At 38.3% G+C, this 16,839-nt stretch overlaps 1 protein-coding gene across 3 annotated transcripts in view; it reads left to right on the plus strand.

The window, feature by feature from the left end:
* Positions 1 to 16,839, plus strand: part of LOC121481290 (cytochrome P450 4X1-like) — a 92,702-nt gene that overhangs the window by 63,019 nt on the left and 12,844 nt on the right. The gene's annotated exons all lie outside the window — the stretch shown is intronic.

Genomic DNA, 16,839 nt, shown 5'->3' on the forward strand with positions numbered 1-16,839 from the left:
AGAAAAGACTATCCATTGGAAGAAAGACAGTCTCTTCAATAAATGGTGCTGGGAAAATTGGACATCCACATGCAGAAGAATGAAACTAGACCACTCTCTTTCACCATACACAAATAAATAAAATCTTCAAAAAAAAGAATTTGCTACATCCATAGTAGTAGTCCTGTCAGAAGTTAGCTACACCTTGGTCATTATGTACAATTGTTAATAATACAAATATAACAAGGGGACATTTAATATCTCAAAGCACACAGGGCACGTGGCTCTTTGCACAGTGTTTGCAGTAATAAAGGAATAATGACAAACTAAAAACACTCACACAATATAGAAATGAATGTAGGAGCAGAACAGAGTGAGCACGGATATGCATTCAAAAGAAGGGGGAAATGGAGAGTTTTTCAGTGGGGATAAACTTTCAGTTACACAGGATAAGAAGTTCTAGAGATCTGCCTGTAAGTTAACAGTACTGTATTGGCATGTAAAAGCTTGTTAAGTAGGCAGATCTCAGGTTAAGAGTTCTTACTACAATTAAAAAATAAATAAATAAAACAGTCCATGGCCACACCATCCTGAATGTGCCCAATCTCATCTTACTACAATAAAAAAATAAACTAAAAAAAGAAGTTTCATTTGGGGCACCTGGCTGATTCAGTCAGTAGTTCAATCAGCCTTAGTGTTATGAGTTTGAGCCCCATGTCGGTTGGTTGTAGAAATTACTTAAAAATAAAATCTTAAAAAAAAAAAAGAAGCTTCATTCAAAGAGAGTTTTGGCAAAACATAAACATGAAAGTTGAAATAGATTAAGATTTTTAAGCAATTCAACATTACTTTTCATCAACATCATAATAGAGAATATTTATCAAGTAGTTAATGAACCTTCCTTGGCTCTACTACTTACTAGCAGTGTGACTTTGGGCATGTTACTCACTGCTTTGTCTCAGTGTCATCTGTAAAATGGGGATTAAAAGGAACTATCTTCTAGGTTTGCAGTGATGATTAAATATGTTGGGATACATAAAGGGCTTAGGACAATACCTGGCACTGAATAAGTGTTAAACATAAAAATAGTTACTTTAGGACACTTGGGTGGCTCAGTCGGTTAAGTGTCTGCCTTCAGCTCAGGTCATGATCCCATGAGCCTTGCTTCGGGCTCCATGCTCTGAAGGGAGCGTGCCTCTCCCTCTCCCTATGCCCTTCCTACTTGCTCATGCTCATGTTCTCTCTCTCTCTCTCAAAAAAAAAAAAATATATATATATACACATATATATATTTACTTTAGAGAATATATTTGCCTCAAGGAAATTTGCAACACACACTGACACATGCACAGTCACATATAGACACACAGGAATGTAGATATTATAAGGAGTAGACTCAGAGAAGCAGGTTAGTTTAACTATTTAAGACATAGATTGGCATTATATACAGCAGTAGTTCCAGACTTGTCCATATCATTGCCCACACAGAAAATGCTAAATTTGTATGGTTCATTAGAATGTATCTGGGGGCATCTACAACATACTTGGTGAAAAAATTCTTTACTATTTTTTTATATTACATAATGATGATTAAAAAACAAAATGCAAAGTACTGGGGAAAAATTAAATTTGTTCAAAATAAAACTTTTTCAAAATTTTTATTTTTATGTCATCAAATTTATGAAATTTTTTATTGCATCTGGACTTTAAATAGTAGTTAATAGCCTTCCCCCTCTCGTAGGGTATGCCAACCCTTGCTCTAATGACAGTTTGGGTTGCATAAGCCTTTGTTGTGTGGGGATCTGTCCTGTGTCTTGTAGGATGTTTAGCTGCATCCCTGACACCTACCCACTCGATGCCAGTATGACTCTGATAGTTGTAGCAACTGAACGTGTCTCGACATTGATGAATGTCCCCTGGGATCAAAATTATCTGCAGCTGGGGTACCTGGGTGGCTAAGTCAGTGAAGCACCCAACTCTTGATTTCAGCTCAGGTCATGCCTCAGGGTCCTGAGATCGAGTCCTGAGCCCCACATTGGGCTCTGCACTGGGTGTGGAACCTGCTTAAGATTCTCTCTCTCCCTCTGCCCACTGCTCACCCCACCCCTGCTAGTGCTCTCTCTCTCCAAAAGCAAAAAATAAAATTAAAACCTTTAAAAAAAGTATCTCCAGCTGAGAACTACTGCAACTATACCCCAATTGTAGAGATTCATTCATGTTTTTCTTCCAGTGCTTGTGTGGTCTTGTTCTTTTTGCATTTAGATCTCTGATCCATTTAGAGTTTATTCTTACATATGCTATGAAGTGTTGATCTTACATTTCCAAATGGTTATCCAGTTGTCCCATCGCCATGTATTACAAAGTTCCATCTTTTCTGTCACACACACACACACACACACACACACACACACACACACACACATTATTCAGCCATAAAAAGATGGAGATCTTGCCTTTTGCAACAACACACATCCATACCTGGAGGGTATTCTGGAAGTGAAGTCAAAGACAAATATCATATGAACTCACTCAGATTTTTTTATTTAAAGACAAAACAAAGAAAAAAAGAGGCAAAAAAAAAAGGCTCTTAAATACAGAGAGCAAACTGGAGGTTGCCAGAGGACAGATGGGTAAGAGATTGGATGATGTAAATAAAGGGGATTAAGGGTGTACTTATCATGATGCACATTGAGTAATATATAGAATTATTGAGTCATTATACTGTACACCTGAAATCAATATAATACTCTATGTTAATTACACTTCAATTAAAAATTTAATTTAATTTAAAAGTTCCATCGTTTCTTCCAGTGATTTGCGCTACCTTTATCATATACTAAACTGACATATATACTTGAGCTTATTTCTGGACTTTCTTTTCTATTCTATTGGTCTATGTATTCATGTACTGGGACCATGCTGATTTATTTAAAGAGACTCTGTAGTATTTCTTAATAACAAATTAGGCATGTCTGGGTGGCATAGTCAGTTAAGTGTCTGACTCTTGATTTTGGCTCGGGTCATGATCTCAGGGTTGTGAGATTGAGCCCTGCTTAGGGCTCCACACTCAGCATGGAGTCTGCTTAAGATTCTCTTTCCCTCTCCCTCTGCCCCTCTCCACACCCATGCTCCCTTCTCTCCCTAAAATAAGTTTAAAAATTAACAAACTATTTTTCAGAGAGTTTTAGTCTTACAGAAAAATTAAGCAGAAAGTACCCCGAGACCATGACCTGAGCTGAAGGACCCTGAGACCATGACCTGAGCTGAAGTCAGATGCTTTACCAACTGAGCCACCCAGGCACTCCTCAGAGAACCAACTTTTGGTTCATTGATTTTTAGCCCTTGGTTTCTTATTTTCGATTTCACTGCTTTCTGTTCTAATTTTTATTTCCTTTATTTTACTTACTTTGGATTTAATGTGTTCTCTTCATAGTTTCCTAAGGCAGAAGATTAGATTACTGATTTTAGATCTTTCTTCTTTTCTAATATATTAATTCAATGCTATAAAGTTCCCTCTAAGTACTGCCTTCACTGTGTTCCACAATTTTGATTAGTTGTATTTTAATTTTCTATTTAGTTCAAAATATCTTTAAAATTTTCCTTGAGACTGCTTTGACCCATACATTATTTTAAAATGTGTGGTTTATTCTCCAACTATTTTGGAGTTTTCCAACTATCTTTCTGTTATTGATTTCTATTCCATTGTGGTCTGAGAACATACTTTGTATGATTTATGTTTGTTTAAAATTTAGGGTGTGTTTTATGGCCCAAATGCTGTCAATCTTGATGAATGTTCTCTGTGAGCTTGAAAAGGAAGTGTATTCTGCTGCATTGGATGATGTACTCTATAGATGTCAAATAGATCCAGTTGATTGATGATATTGTTCAGTTCAACTATGTCCTTGCTGGTTCTCTGCCTGTTGGATCTGTCCATTACTGACAGGGGAGTTTTGTAGTCTCCAACTATAAGAACAGATTCATTTATTCCTTCTTGAGTCCTATTATTTTTTGCCTTATGTATTTCGACCCTCTGTTCCTAGGTGCATTTACCCTAAAGACTGTTGTTTTCTTGGAGAATTGGCCCCTTTATCTTTATGGAATGCCCTTTTTTAATCTCTAATAATTTTTAACCTAATAATTTTCCTTGTTTTGAAATCTGTTCTATCTGAACTTAATATAGCTATCCCAGCTTTCTTTTGGTTAGTTAGTATATCTTTCTCTATTCCCTTACTTTTAATCTACACGTATCTTTATATACCTAAAGTGGGTTTCTTGTAGACAACATATAGTTGGTTTTTTAATTCACTCTGACAGTCCATCTTTTAATTGGTTTATTTAAACCATTGATGCTTAATATGAATATTTGGATTGATAGCTACCATAATTGTTACTTCTTACTATTCATTGTTTTGTTTTTTTCTTTTTAGTCTTCCACTCTTTTTATGCTTTCTCTGGTTTTAATTAAACATTTAATATGATTCCACTTTTCTCCTCTCTTAACATATAAATTATACTCAGTTTTACCTTGTTTAGTGGCTGTCCTTGAGTTTATGTGTATTTTTAAAGGTTTTATTTATTTATTCATTAAACACAGAGAGAGGCAGAGACATAGGCAGAGGGAGAAGTAAGCTCTCTGCCAGGAGCCTGATGCGGAACTTGATCCCAGGACCCTGGGATCACTCCTTGAGCCAGAGGCAGATGCTCAACCACTGAGCCACCCAGGCATCCCTATAATGTGTATTTGCAGCTAACTCAAGCCCATTTTCAAATAATACTTGCAAGCAACTTATAACGGGTATTCGCAATTCCCAATTTTTCTCCTATCCCTTATAACATTGTTATTTATTTTACTTCTTCATAAGCTATAAACTGAATGTTGTTGTTATTATTTTGAACAGATTGTTATCTGTAGGATCAATTAAAAATAAGAAAACAATTGAAAGATGAATGGATAAAGTAGATGTGATTTATGTATACAATGGAATATTACTCAGCCATTAGAAACGACAAATACCCATCATTTGCTTCGAGGTGGATGGAACTGGAGGGTATTATGCTGAGTGAAATAAGTCAGTCGGAGAAGGAAAAACACTATATGGTCTCACTCATTTGGGGAATATAAAAAATACTGAAAGGGAATAAAGGGGAAAGGAGAAAAAATGAGTGGGAAATATCAAAAAGGGAGACAGAACATGAGAGACTCCTAACTCTGGGAAACAAACTAGGGGTGGTGGAAGGGGAGGTAGGAGGGGGGTGGGGGTGACTGGGTGACGGGCACTGAGGTGGGCACTTGACTGGATGAGCACTGGATGTTATTCTATATGTTGGCAAATTGAACACCAATAAAAAAATTTTTTTAAACTCCAAAAAAAAAAAAAAAGGAAAACAAAAGGTTTTATTTTACCTTCATTTATTCCTTCCTTAATGTTCTTTCTTTATGTAGATCTGAGCTTCAGGCCTATATCATTTTCCCTCTTTCTAAAGAACGGATTTCACTATTTCTTGCAAAGCATGTCTAATGATGACAAATTTCCTCAATTTTTGTCCGAGAAAGTCTTTATTTCTCTTTCATTTTTAAGGTTAATTTGGAAGAATTCAAGGTTGGCTGCTTTTTGTTTTTAACACTTTAAATATTTTACTTCACTCTTCTTTGCCTGTTTTCTGAAGAGAAGTCCAATGTAATTTTTGTCACTGCTGTTCTATGGGTTAAGGTTTTTTTTCCTGTGCTTTCTTTCAAGACTGCCCTTTTGTGGGCAGCCCGGGTGGCTCAGCGGTTTAGCGCCGCCTTCAGCACAGGGCGTGATCCTGGAGTCCCGGGATCGAGTCCCACATTGGGCTCCCTGCGTGGAGCCTGCTTCTCCCTCTGCCTGTGTCTCTGCCTCTCTCTCTCCTGTGTATTCTCATGAATAAATAAATAAAATATTAAAAAAAAGATTTCCTTTTTGTCTTTGATCTTCGGTAGTTTGAATGAAACGTGCATCTTGATTTTTTCGAGTAGATATTTTGGTGTTTTCCTGCTTGGTATCCTGAGTTTCCTATATCTGTGGTTTGGTGTCTATCATTAATTTTGGAAAGTTCTCAGTCATTTACTGTTTCAAAAACTTCTATTCCTTTCTCTCTTTCTTCTCTTTGGTCCTTTATTTTTCACTTTTCTGGTGGGGAACCATTTATTCATGACCTTCTCTATTTCTTCTATGGACATTAGTCTAAGTTTTTTTTTAATTTTTAATTAATTTTTATTGGTGTTCAATTTACCAACATACAGAAAAACACCCAGTGCTCATCCCATCAAGTGTCCACCTCAGTGCCCGTCACCCATTCCCCTCCAACACCCGACCTCCTCCCCTTCCACCACCCCTAGTTCGTTTCCCCGAGTTAGGAGTCTTTATGTTCTGTCTCCCTTCCTGATATTTCCCAACATTTCTTTTCCCTTCCTTTATATTCCCTTTCACTATTATTCATATTCCCCAAATGAATGAGAACATACACTGTTTGTCCTTCTCCGATTGACTTATTTCACTCAGCATAATACCCTCCAGTTCCATCCACGTAGAAGCAAATGGTGGGTATTTGTCGTTTCTAATTGCTGAATAATATTCCATTGTATACATAGACCACATCTTCTTTATCAATTCATCTTTCGATGGACACCGAGGCTCCTTCCACAGTTTGGCTATTGTGGCCATTGCTGATAGAAACATTGGGGTGCAGGTGTCCCGACGTTTCATTGCATCTGAATCTTTGGGGTAAATCCCTAACAGTGCAATTGCTGGGTCGTAGGGCAGGTCTATTTTTAACTCTTTGAGGAACCTCCACACAGTTTTCCAGAGTGGCTGCACCAGTTCACATTCCCACCAACAGTGTAAGAGGCTTCCCTTTTCTCCGCATCCTCTCCAACATTTGTTGTTTCCTGCCTTGTTAATTTTCCCCATTCTCACTGGTGTGAGGTGGGATCTCATTGTGGTTTTGATTTGTATTTCCCTGATGGCAAGTGATGCAGAGCATTTTCTCATGTGCATGTTGGCCATGTCCATGTCTTCCTCTGTGAGATTTCTCTTCATGTCTTTTGCCCATTTCATGATTGGATTGTTTGTTTCTTTGGTGTTGAGTTTAATAAGTTCTTTATAGATTTTGGAAACTAGCCCTTTATCTGATATGTCATTTGCAAATATCTTCTCCCATTCTGTAGGTTGTCTTTTAGTTTTGTTGACTGTATCCTTTGCTGTGCAAAAGCTTCTTATCTTGATGAAGTCCCAATAGTTCATTTTTGCTTTTGTTTCTTTTGCCTTTGTGGATGTATCTTGCAAGAAGTTACTGTGGCTGAGTTCAAAGAGGGTGTTGCCTGTGTTCTCTTCTATGATTTTGATGGACTCTTGTCTCACATTTAGATCTCTCATCCATTTTGAGTTTATCTTTGTGTATGGTGAAAGAGAGTGGTCCAGTTTCATTCTTCTGCATGTGGATGTCCAATTTTCCCAGCACCATTTATTGAAGAGACTGTCTTTCTTCCAATGGATAGTCTTTCCTCCTTTATCGAATATTAGATGACCATACATTTCAGGGTCCACTTCTGGGTTCTCTATTCTGTTCCATTGATCTATGTGTCTGTTTTTGTGCCAGTACCACACTGTCTTGATGACCGCAGCTTTGTAGTACCACCTGAAATCTGGCATTGTGATGCCCCCAGCTATGGTTTTCTTTTTTAAAATTCCCCTGGCTATTCGGGGTCTTTTCTGATTCCACACAAATCTTAAAATAATTTGTTCTAACTCTATGAAGAAAGTCCATGGTATTTTGATAGGGATTGCATTAAACATATAAATTGCCCTAGGTAACATTGACATTTTTACAATATTAATTCTGCCAATCCATGAGCATGGAATATTTTTCCATCTCTTTGTGTCTTCCTCAATTTCTTTCAGAAGTGTTCTATAGTTTTTAGGGTATAGATCTTTTACCTCTTTGGTTAGGTTTATTCCTAGGTATCTTATGCTTTTGGGTGCAATTGTAAATGGGATTGACTCCTTAATTTCTCTTTCTTCAGTCTCATTGTTAGTGTATAGAAATGCCATTGATTTCTGGGCATTGATTTTGTATCCTGCCACGCTACCAAATTGCTGTATGAGTTCTAGCAATCTTGGGGTGGAGGCTTTTGGGTTTCCTATGTAGAGTATCATGTCATCGGCGAAGAGGGAAAGCTTGACTTCTTCTTTGCCAATTTGAATGCCTTTAATGTCTTTTTGTTGTCTGATTGCTGAGGCGAGGACCTCCAGAACTATGTTGAACAGCAGTGGTGAGAGTGGACATCCCTGTCTTGTTCCTGATCTTAGGGGAAAGGCTCCCAGTGCTTCCCCATTGAGAATGATATTTGCTGTGGGCTTTTCGTAAATGGCTTTTAAGATGTCGAGGAAAGTTCCCTCTATCCCAACACTCTTAAGGGTTTTGATCAGGAATGGATGCTGTATTTTGTCAAATGCTTTCTCTGCATCTAATGAGAGTATCATATGGTTCTTGGTTTTTTCTCTTGCTGATATGATGAATCACATTGATGGTTTTACGAGTGTTGAACCAGCCTTGTGTCCCAGGGATAAATCCTACTTGGTCATGGTGAATAATTTTCTTAATGTGTTGTTGGATCCTATTGGCTAGTATCTTGTTGAGAATTTTTGCATCCATATTCATCAGGGATATTGGTCTGTAATTCTCCTTTTTGGTGGGGTCTTTGTCTGGTTTCGGAATTAAGGTGATGCTGGCCTCATAGAACGAATTTGGAAGTACTCCATCTCTTTCTATCTTTCCAAACAGCTTTAGCAGAATAGGTATGATTTCTTCTTTAAACGTTTGATAGAATTCGCCTGGGAAGCCATCTGGCCCTGGACTCTTGTGTCTTGGGAGGTTTTTGATGACTGCTTCAATTTCCTCCCTGGTTATTAGCCTGTTCAGGTTTTCTATTTCTTCCTGCTCCAGTTTTGGTAGTTTGTGGCTTTCCAGGAATGCGTCCATTTCTTCTAGACTTCCTAATTTATTGGCTTAGAGCCGTTCATAATATGTTTTTAAAATCATTTGTATTTCCTTGGTGTTGGTAGTGATCTCTCCTTTCTCATTCATGATTTTATTAATTTGAGTCTTCTCTCTCTTCTTTTTAATAAGGCTGGCTAATGGTTTATCTATCTTATTAATTCTTTCAAAGAACCAACTCCTGGTTCTGTTGATCTGTTCCACAGTTCTTTTGGTCTCGATATCATTGAGTTCTGCTCGAATTTTAATTAACTGTCTTCTTCTGCTGGGGGTGGGGTCTATTTGTTGCTTTTTCTCTAGTTCCTTTATGTGTAAGGTGAGATTTTGAATTTGAGATCTTTCCAGTTTTTGAATGGATGCTTGTATTGCGATGTATTTCCCCCTCAGGACTGCTTTTGCTGCATCCCAAAGATTTTGAACGGTTGTATCTTCATTCTCATTAGTTTCCATGAATCTTTTTAATTCTTCCTTAATTTCCTGGTTGACCTTTTCATCTTTTAGCAGGATGGTCCTTAACCTCCACGTGTTTGTGGTCCTTCCAAACTTCTTGTTGTGATTAAGTTCTAATTTCAAGGCATTATGGTCTGAGAATATACAGGGGACTATCCCGATCTTTTGGTATTGGTTCAGACCCGATTTGTGACCCAGTATGTGGTCTATTGAGAAGAATGTGTATTCAGTTGAGTTTGGATGTAAAGTTCTGTAGATATCTGTGAAATCCATCTGGTGCAATGTATCATTTAAAGCTCTCGTTTCTTTGGATATGTTGTGCTTAGAAGACCTATCTAGTATAGAGAGAGCTAGATTGAAGTCACCAAGTATAAGTGTATTATTATCAAAGTATTTCTTCAGTTTGGTTATTAATTGGTTTAAATATTTGGCAGCTCCCACATTCGGGGCATATATATTGAGGATTGTTAAGTCCTCTTGTTGGATAGATCCTTTGAGTATGAGATAGTGTCCCTTTTCATCTCTCACTATAGTCTTCGGGGTAAATTTTAATTTATCTGATATAAGGATGGCAACCCCTGCTTTCTTTTGAGGACCATTTGAATGGTAAATGGTTCTCCAACCTTTTATTTTCAGGTTGTAGGTGTCCTTCTGTCTAAAATGAGTCTCTTGTAGACAGCAAATAGATGGGTCCTGCTGCTTTATCCAGTCTGAAACCCTGCGCCTTTTGATGGGGTCATTAAGCCCCTTCACGTTCAGAGTTACTATTGATAGATATGAGTTTAGTGTCATCATATCTATTCAGTCCTTGTTTTTGTGGATTGTTCCACTGAACTTCTTCTTAAAGGGGAATTTTAAGAGTCCCCATTAAAATTTTCTTGCAGAGCTGGTTTGGAGGTTACATATTCTTTCAGTGCCTGCCTGTCTTGGAAGCTCTTTATCTCTCCTTCCATTCTGAATGAAAGCCTTGCTGGATAAAGTATTCTTGGTTGCATGTTCTTTTCATTTAGGACCCTGAATATATCCTGCCAGCCCTTTCTGGCCTGCCAGGTCTCTGTGGAGAGGTCTGCTGTTACCCTAATATTCCTCCCCATAAAAGTCAGGGACTTTTTTTCTCTTGCTGCTTTAAGGATCTTCTCCTTATCTTTGGAATTTGCAAGCTTCACTATTAAATGTCGAGGTGTTGAACGGTTTTTGTTGATTTTAGGGAGGGATCTTTCTATTTCCTGGATCTGAATGCCTGTTTCCCTTCCCAGATTAGGAAAGTTTTCAGCTAGGATTTGTTCAAATACATATTCTGGCCCTGTGGCCCTTTCCACGCCCTCGGGAACCCCAATTAAACGTAGGTTTTTCTTCCTCAGGCTGTCATTTATTTCCCTTAATCTATCCTCATGATCTTTTAATTGCTTGTCTCTTTTTTCCTCAGTTTCCCTCTTTGCCATCAACTTGTCTTCTATGTCACTCACTCGTTCTTCTACCTCGTTAAGCCTCGTCGTTAGGACTTCTAGCTTGGATTGCATCTCATTCAATTGATTTTTAATTTCTGCCTGATTGGATCTAAATTCTGCAGTCATGAAGTCTCTTGAGTCCTTTATGGTTTTTTCTAGAGCCACCAGTAGCTGTAAAATAGTGCTTCTGAATTGGCTTTCTGACATTGAATTGTAATCCATATTTTGTAAGTCTGTGGGAGAGAGGGCTGTTTCTGATTCTTTTTTTTGAGGTGAGGTTTTCCTTCTAGTCGTTTTGCTCAGTGCAGAGTGGCCAAAAACAAGTTGTATTGGGAATAGGAGAAAAAGAGAGAGAAGGAAAGAAAAGAGAAAAAGAAAAAAGAGAAAGAAGAAAAAAAGGGGAAAAGAGAAGAAAAAGAAAGAAAGGAGAAAAAAGAAAAAAGGGGGGTGGGGTGGCGGAAGCAATCAGAAATCAAGAAGAAAGAAAGAAAAAATAGCACAAAACAAACCAAAAAAAACAAAAGAAAAAAAACAAAAAAAAACACGGGGGAGTATCTTCCGATTCTGTATACTTTAAGTCCCTTGACTTCCCTTGGAACTGGTCCGTCTCCTTGGTCTTCTGGGGGGAGGGGCCTGCTGTGCTGATTCTCAGGTGTTAGCACTTGGGGGAGCTGCTCTGCCCCTGCCTGGTGCAGGGCTCAGTGGGGGTTGTTCACCCCATGAGGCCCCGGGAGGAAGCCACAGTGGCGGGGGCAGCTCTGGGACCCTGGAGTCAGCTCCCGCAGTAGCTCTGGGGCTCTCCTTCTGCAGGGCCTGGGGGCTCCCGGGCGGGGCCGCTGATCTGCTCAGCTCGCGGCAGGAGCGTCCTTGCTGTCCTGGGCCCTCCCGGCCTCTGCCTGTCCCTGGGGGAGGCCGGATCCTGGGCTGTGTCCCGGCGCCCTGTGGTCCGGGGCCTGCGCTATTGGATTCGCGCTCCCGCCCCGCAGCCCCCTCCGCGGAGCCGCCGCCTGAGCCCTTCCGAGCTGTTCCCGGAGCCGCGCCGCGCCCTCCGCGGAGCTTCTTCCTCCGCCCGAGCCGCCGCCGCTAAGCTGCTCCAGGATCCGCGCAGCCCCCTCCGCGGAGCTGCCGCCCGAGCCCCTCCGAGCTGCTCCGGGTCCCGCCGAGCGCTGCAGCCCTTAGGGAGCTCGGCGCATCTCCCGGGGCGCAGCTCCTCTGTTAGTGTCCCAGGGAGCCCGAGGGCATCCCCGCCTTTCTGGGGATCCTCCTCCAATTCCCGGGGAGCCCCTTTCCGCGGGGAAGGTCGGTGCAGCTCCTGCTCCTCCGGGACGGGGCTCTCCTGTCCTGGGGACACTCGCCCCGGCCTCAGCCCGGCTCCTCGGGCCCCTCCCCCTCGGAGGCCTTTTGTGTCTTTATTTCTTTTTCCCCGTCTTCCTACCTTGATAGAAGCGCGAACTCTTCTCACTGTAGCGTTCCAGCTGGTCTCTCTTTAAATCTCAGGCCGAATTCGTAGATTTTCAGGATGATTGGATGGTTTTCTAGGTAATTTGTTGAGGACAGGTGACTTGGGGACCCTGCTCTGCCGCCATCTTGCCCCTCCCCCTAGTCTATGTTTTCTAGCTCCTCTGGAGTCAACTCTGGTACACTGAATTTTCCATTTCATATAGGTTTTAAAACTTATTTGGATAGAAGCAGTAGTCTCATGATTTTAAAAAATTTCTCTGGGGACACCTGGCTGGTTCAGTCAACAGAATATGCAACTCTTGATCTCAATGTTGTAAGTTTGAGCCCCGAGTTGAGTGTAGAGATTACTTAAAAATAAAATCTTTAAAAATACATAAAATAGAATAAAAAAATTTTAATTTATCTGTATTAATAGTTATTTTCCCTTTGTCTTTTCTTACTTCATATATTTGTGCATTCTTCCTCATTTCCCAATTAAATTAGCCAGTATATGTCTATTATGGATTTTTTGAAAGACTCAAAAAATTTTATTTATTAATTTGATCTACTGTGTTTCTGTTCTTTACCATGCTAATTTTTATTATTTTCTTTATTATTTTTTGTACTCTCTTTTGGTTTATTTTGTTATTCTTTTTCTAATTTTTAAGTTAGGATTTAATATATTTACGTAGTTCTCCCTCATTCATGGTTTTGCTTTCCACGGTTTCAATTATCATGGTTTGGAAGCAGATGATCCTCCTTTTGATGTATCATCAAAGTCAGTAGTAACCTAACTCTATGTCACCATGCCTGTGTCATTCCCCTCACTTCATCTCATCATGTTGCTATTTTATCATCTCACATCATCACAAGAAGCACGGTGAAAGTATAGTACAATGAGCTATTTTGAGAAAGAAAGCAAGAGACCACAGTCACGTAAATTTTATTACAACATATTTTATAATTATTTTATTTAATTTTTAGTTGTGGTTAATCTCTTACTGTGCCTAATTTATAAATTAAACTTTATCATGAGTATGTATGTATAGAAAAAACATAGATTATGTAGGGTTTGGTACTATCTGTGGATTCAGACATCCATTGAAAGTCGTGGTATGTATTCCTGCAGATAAGAGAGGACTACTATATTTAATTCTTTCATTCTTATTACTATTTTTTAATTGCTTTGTTAATCTATTTGTGTGTGTGTGTGTGTGTGTTCATAAGTTTTTCGAGAAATGGAATTGCTGGATCATATGATAATTCTATTTTTTATTATTTGAGGACCTGCCATACTGTTTTCCATAGCAGCTGTACCATTTTGCATTCACACCAATGGTTCACAAGTGGTTCTGATTTCTCCACATTCTTACCAACACTGGTTTTCCAGGGTTTTTGATAATAGCAATCCTAATAAGTGTGAGGTAGTATCTTATTGTAGTTTTGATTTGCATTTTCCTAATGATCAGTGATGTTGAACATCTTTTATGTGCTAATTGGCCATTCATATATCTTCTTTGAAAAAATGTCCACTTAAGTCCTTTGCCCATTTTTGAATCAAGTTGTTTGTTTCTTGGTGTTGTGTTTTAGGAGTTTAGATAGTTTAGTTAGTCCTTCAGTTTTGTTTTTTTCCCAGGATAGTTTTGGCTCTTTGCAGTCCCTTGAGATTCTATAAGAATTTTAATATGGATTTTTACATTTCTTATTGCTCTATGCTTTTAAGGCTATGAATTTTCTCTTGTTTATCAATTAAATACATCCCATGTATTTTGATAAGTAATGTTTTTATTATCATTTTTTCACAAATTCTTTTTTTAAAAGATTTTATTTATTTGACACAGAGAGAAAGAGCACAAACAGAGGGAGAGGGAAAAGCAGGCTTCTGGGCAAGTGGAGAGCCTGATGCAGGGCTAGATCCCAGGACCCTGGGATCATGACCTGAACTGCAGGCAGACATAACCAACTGAGCCACCCAGGCACCCCTATTTTTTCTGAAATTCTTTAATTTCAGTTTGCATTTCCCTTCCACTCAAAAGATGTTTAATAGAAAATTTATAAATTTCTGAATGGAAAGCTTCTTTATTTTTTTAATTTCTAATTTTATTGCATTGTAATTAGAAAGCAATATTTGTAGTATTTCCATTTTATAGAACTCAGTAATGTTTTCTTTGGTCCAATATATGATCAATTTTTGTTAAAAAAAAAAAAAACATTTACTCTTATGTAGAAGATAAATTCTCTGTCATTAGGTATGGCATCTGAAATTTTCCCCCCATATGCTCTGCCTTATTATTCTGTTTGGATCTTCTATATCTTATTTTTGTCCACTTGACCTGTCCTGCATTGGGAATGCTACGTTGAAGACTCTTATTATCAGTGCAATTCTGCCTATTTTTCCCTGCATTTCCTCTAGTTTCTGCTTTAAATAGGTATTGCTATTATTTGGTGCGTGTATGTGTTCCTAAGTATTTCATCTCGTGATATGATGACCTTTTTAAAATAGGATTTTAAGTAATCTCTACACTCCATGTGGGGCTCAACCTTATAACTGAGATCAAGAGTCACATGCTCCAGCAACTGAGCCAGCCAGGTGCCCTGTAATACCATGACTTTTAACATTAAAAACTGATCTCCTTTAATGAGTTTTTGCTCAAACTCTACTTTGTTTGATATCAGGATTGCAACCCCCAATTTTCTTATTATTTTCATTTGTCTGGTATATTTTTGTCCATCCTTTTATTTGTAGCCATTTTGTATTACTTTGTTTTATGTGTTTTTCTTACAGGCAGCACATAGTTGGGTTTTGCTTTATGAGTCAATTTGAAAATGTTTTTATTTTAGTAAATAAGACATTCTCATTTGTTGAAATTACTGATGTGTTTGGACTCAACATTGTCATATGATTATGTTTTACTATGTGTATTATGTTATAGTTACTGTGTTTATTAGTTTCCTAAAGACTTCCATAACAGATAACCATTTATTGGTTCTGGGTAAACAGGAATGTGAGGGCGGGGAGGCTACATTATTCAATTCAGCACACTGTGTTTCTTTTCCTATGTGGTATGTTTTCTTTGCTTTTTAAAAATATACCTTTTGATATTTTAGAAGGTTTATATTTTTACTCTGGCTACCATAGTGTTTAGTCCTTCATAAATCCTTAATTCCCCTTTCCCTATTTAAACTTTTGCTATCTGGCTTGTCATATTTACTGTGGTAGATATAGATAACATTTACCATCTTAATCTTTTTGAAGTATAAAGTTTAGTGCTATTAAGTAAATTTACATTATTGTGCAACCACCACCAACATCCATCTCCAGAACTCATTTTACCTTGCAAAATTGAAACTCCATACATATTAAATGATAATTCCTCTTTATACTCCTTTCTCGGCCCCTGGAAACCACCATTCTACTTTCTGTCTCTACAAATTTGACTAGGTATTCTAGATATATATGAGGAGCCATAGGAGCCATATAGTATTTGTCCTTTGGTGACTGGTTATTTGATATTTTGTCAGTTTTTAATAATAATTTAATAATATCCTTTGGTTTTCATTTATTACTTATACATCTATTAGTGATCTTTTTTTTCCAAGTTTCAGATACTTATTAATCAGTGCAAACCCTAACACAATACACCAACATGATTTCATGCATTTAGAGGGGAAATATTTCCTGGATAAGTAGAAAATCATGAGGATGGCTTCTGGAAGGCCTTCTTTCTGAGCAACTTTATAGTGAAACATTTCATTTGAAGTCTGGATCTCCTTTCTTCAGTTTGCTGTAATGTACGTTCACTGAGCAGAACTTGTATTAATCATGAAGACCCAGTTTGTTCCAGGATTCTGGGTTATTCTTCCTATCCCAAATGACATCCACACTGCGCCAGTACCTCTCACTCCAATAAAGATGAAGAGGAGGATCAAGCTCGGGTGCTTTTTGGCCTGAGGATCTGGTGTAACATGGTTGCAGGAAAGGCCTCAGGTCCAGAAGGAGAAAAGATAAAATGTGCAAGGTTCCCAACAATTAGTGATTATTCTACTTTCTCCTTTCTCTGTCCCTTCTCCTCCTATTTTTAGTTGAATTATTTTCACTTTTAGTGTTTATGTGATATGCTTCTTCCCATGTGCCAATCCTTATTTTAGTCTGAGATCTAGAATTACATCTATGAAATGCCCACCTCAGTTCTTTAATGAAGTTTTCCTACTTATTTCTTGGTTGGATGAAGCTCATCCACTCTAGATTCCTCAGGATGGGCTCATGAGCATAATATTTTCTGAGTTCATTCAAGTTTATACCTATTTGTTATAGACTTGATAGTTACTTGACTGACAATTTTCCTGGATATAAAATACTTTTTTCCTAGTTTGTGTCCTTGAATTTCTTTAAAATGCTCTGATCTTTTGCCCAGTGCAGGGCTTGATCTCACAATCTTGAGATAAAGACCTGAGCCAAAATCAAGAGTCAGATGCTTAACTGACTGAGCCACCTAGGCACCCT

The sequence above is a fragment of the Vulpes lagopus genome, chromosome 23 (genome assembly GCF_018345385.1).
Source record: "Vulpes lagopus strain Blue_001 chromosome 23, ASM1834538v1, whole genome shotgun sequence".
NCBI lineage: Eukaryota > Metazoa > Chordata > Mammalia > Carnivora > Canidae > Vulpes > Vulpes lagopus.